General features: G+C 42.6%; 1 pseudogene; it reads right to left on the bottom strand.

Moving 5' to 3' along the window:
• Nucleotides 1-660: 660 nt before the first annotated feature.
• LOC119279057 lies at nt 661-1,799 on the bottom strand (annotated as a pseudogene).
• Nucleotides 1,800-3,548: the final 1,749 nt, after the last annotated feature.

Genomic DNA, 3,548 nt, shown 5'->3' with positions numbered 1-3,548 from the left:
ACCATCATGTCAAGGAAATGGCCACAATTTATGGTAGAAAGGAGATGAGATCACAACAACAACAACATAGGATAATTTTATTTGAGAAGTTCTCATTATTCACCTCTTCCAAAATCCAGCGTCATTTGTTTCTAATAAATAGTATCACATTGTGATAAGAATATAAGATGCAGACGCAGTAATATTCATAGTACTGCAAAATCTCATGCAGTTCAGTATGTAAGCGAACAATTAGACATACTAGTGCAAGGCGTTACAGCTTACAATGCAGATGCGACTTGAGTTCCCTCAAACCTGTAACGATACACACAAAAGCATAGAATGCACCTTCATGTGTTCGTCGCGTTTCGTGGCATATGATTATTTGTAGATGAGACAAAGGGCTTGGGGGGAACCTGCAGGTTCTGCAATCTCCCTGTTAACATGTTTACCACCTTTGTCATTGAAGGACGATTCTTTGGGTTCCACTAGATGAATAATGAGAACTTGTCCCACAATACCCAGCTGCCTAATCTCTTCTTTGTCTTCTGTTGTCATTTCCAAAGTAAGCTCCCAATCGTGCCGACCGATTACATTCTCATAGATCCACTTCGGGAGATATACCTCGTCTTGGTTCTGAACAATCGGTCCGATTTCCTCCTTCCACTCACCATTTCCAGTGCCAGCATGCCGAAACTGTACATATTCGACTTGTATGACACCCCTCCAAAGTTCCGAGGCTATAGCTCTGGTGCGATGTAGCCCATTGTGCCTCTGGCTGCTGTCAAGGTGACAATGCTCGGATTCCTTGCACATAGCTTCGCAAGGCCAAAGTCTAAGATCCTTGGATTGAAGTTGTAGTCCAGCAGGATGTTGTGAGGCTTGATGCCAAAGTGGAGAACGGGCTGGTTGCAGCCTTGATGCAGGTATTCCATTCCTCGGGCAACGCCTAAAACAATATGTAGCATTTTGTTTGCTGGTAGGAGTTGTCGAGAAATACTGGATATATGTTAGAATATGTACTTCTCCAGTGACTCATTAGGCATGAATTCATAAATAAGAGCCCATCTCATTCCTTCGGAGCAAAAGCCCAAGAGATGGACGATATTAATCCAGTGGTTGCAACCTCATTGATGAATTCCTCCCCATATCCTATGGAGCCCTCTAGCATCTTGATTGCCACATGCACTCCATTTGGTAGCTCACTTTTGTATACACTTCCAAATCTACCTTGGCTGAGTTTATCGTTGAACCGTCTTGCTATCTTCTTAACTTCACACAAAGTGTACCTTGTGGGTTTTGATGAGCCATATGCCTTGAGAAACATTTCAACCTTCTTATTTATCTCTTCACTATACCTTGACTTTAAGGAGAGGTAGAGCGTTGCGGTTACGACCAATGAAAGAGCTACAAATGCAGCTACAAATGATGCTACTGGTTAAAAAGAAATGAAATTAGTGAGATGCATCCAGATAAGAAGTCATGGGTTCCTGGCGCTTATTGAAATGAGAAAACACAATAAGAATTCCATTTAGAATGCAAAAACATAAAGAGTTGCAACATTACCCGCAATCGGGATGACATGGGTATCTGCATGTAGGAAGAATCATTACTTTCTCCATGATTTAATTTTCATGTAGAAAAACATATAGAAGACTTCTTCATTATACTTCTACAAAGTATGTTTGGAACAACTAATTCCTGATTCTTCCACTAATTCTCTGTGGACATAGGAAGGACATATATATGTGGTAGCTTCCTATTGGCTTCATGTATATTGGACCTCACAATAGGGTGTTATATTGATTACTGGATTCCATTGTTATGTTATAGATCTACAATTACTTTATAGGAATGCATAGCTCTACAATTGTTTTTTCGCTTCTGAAAAGGGATAGCCAGTAATAACTTGATTTGCCCTCTTAGGCAGCTAACTAACGAACTTTCCCTTTCAGGGAGCAGAAAGGGGAAATTGTCCTGGGATTAGGTAAAAGAAGGATATGGCTAACATTGAAGCTGGTGTCAAGCCAGCCATTGATCATGAGACTGCAACATTGATCCCAAACAGTGGAAGCTTAGAAGGTTCAAGCAGGGTCACAAAGGCCACCAGGTTAAGAGACGACGACGAGGTCATCGAGATCATGTTTGATGTGCAACATGATGCAGTGCCGGTCCAAGGCGTCAGGCCAGTGGCCGCAGAAGCTGTGGTGGCCGCCGTGATGAAGAGATACGACAGAAGCAAGAGCACCGTTGCGGTGGCGCTCAAGGGCTTGCAGTTTGTGAGGGCGAAAGTAGGCTCTGGCGGCTGGGCTGCTGTGGAGAAGCGCTTCAACCACCTGCAGGTTGATGACGTCCTGCTCCGTTCCAGATTCGGGAAATGCATTGGTAACTTGAGCAGTTTGTTTCAGTGCTATGATGGTGCTAGTGCTAGGATCATTTTGTTGAAAACATGCTTTTCAGCTATCAAATACTGGGAACTCATTTTGTCCTTCAAAAATAGATCTCATTGGAAAAAACTATAAATCTGAGTTAATTTGACTTCTACATCCTAAAAGGCTATCCATAAGGTAACATTCCATGACTAGAATTAACTCAGCATGTAGGACAATCGCTTAATTTTCTGGCCATGCATGCGCTGTTGTAGCTAGTTGGCACTTTCGTCTCGCTTGGACACCACCACACGATGTTGGCAGTGAAGCACATTCTGTTGATGCATGATATGCCTAATATGTAAGTGGGCACATATAAGTGATACCCTACTAAGTTTCTTGACCTAAGTTTGGTGATGCAGTGCTAATCCAATTCTCGATCCTTCCCAAGCCTGGCGGCATATATGCATGCCCTCAATTGGCAGCCATTTTGGTGCATAGTGCCATGCACCGTATTCTCTCTATCAAAATTACACCAAAGTGTTCTCAGGAGAGCTTCTTTATATAGCATCCCAAGTTAGTATGGACCACATCTACATGGGCCTTAAATATGAAGATGGACATTTGCCGCTGCCATCAAATTGGTTTTGTCCTTCTCAACTACACTATGTACTGTGCAACTGGCCCAAATTCATAAGGTTTTGAAATAAATTGGAAGTAATGTATGAACCTGCACTATATATAGGGTGATGTGTCGAAATATATATGCCATTTCCTAGCCTTTGAAACCATTTACTATGTTCTGTTTCTTCATCTCGTTTCGCAAAAAAAAAAGTTTCTTCATCTGGAGAATGGATATTTCAGTTATGTTATCACTGTGTAATATCGGTCACCAGTGATAATAGAACTAAAGTTCCACCATTTAAATTTTGCAATTTCATTACATACATTACTCTTATAAATAATCCTGGAGTGCCTGTCTCCTGTGGACCTTCACAGGCAAGAGCGCCCTCCACGTCGTCCATACCCAGGTGGCGTGCCGCAGGGGCTCTCCATGCCGTCCGATCTATCCGGACGGCGCTCACCCGGGCGACCCGCCTGTAAGGGCATATTTATCCCTTAGGTGTTTTGGTGATTGATGACAATGCTTTTGCGGACTAATCGTGTGCCTTGAGTTTCTCAGATACTTCATCACTAGGC

This window comes from Triticum dicoccoides, chromosome 3B, assembly GCF_002162155.2.
Source record: "Triticum dicoccoides isolate Atlit2015 ecotype Zavitan chromosome 3B, WEW_v2.0, whole genome shotgun sequence".
In the NCBI taxonomy this organism is placed as follows: domain Eukaryota; kingdom Viridiplantae; phylum Streptophyta; class Magnoliopsida; order Poales; family Poaceae; genus Triticum; species Triticum dicoccoides.
The sequence above is the reverse complement of the archived record's forward strand: the minus strand, read 5'-3'. Positions and strand labels throughout refer to the sequence as shown.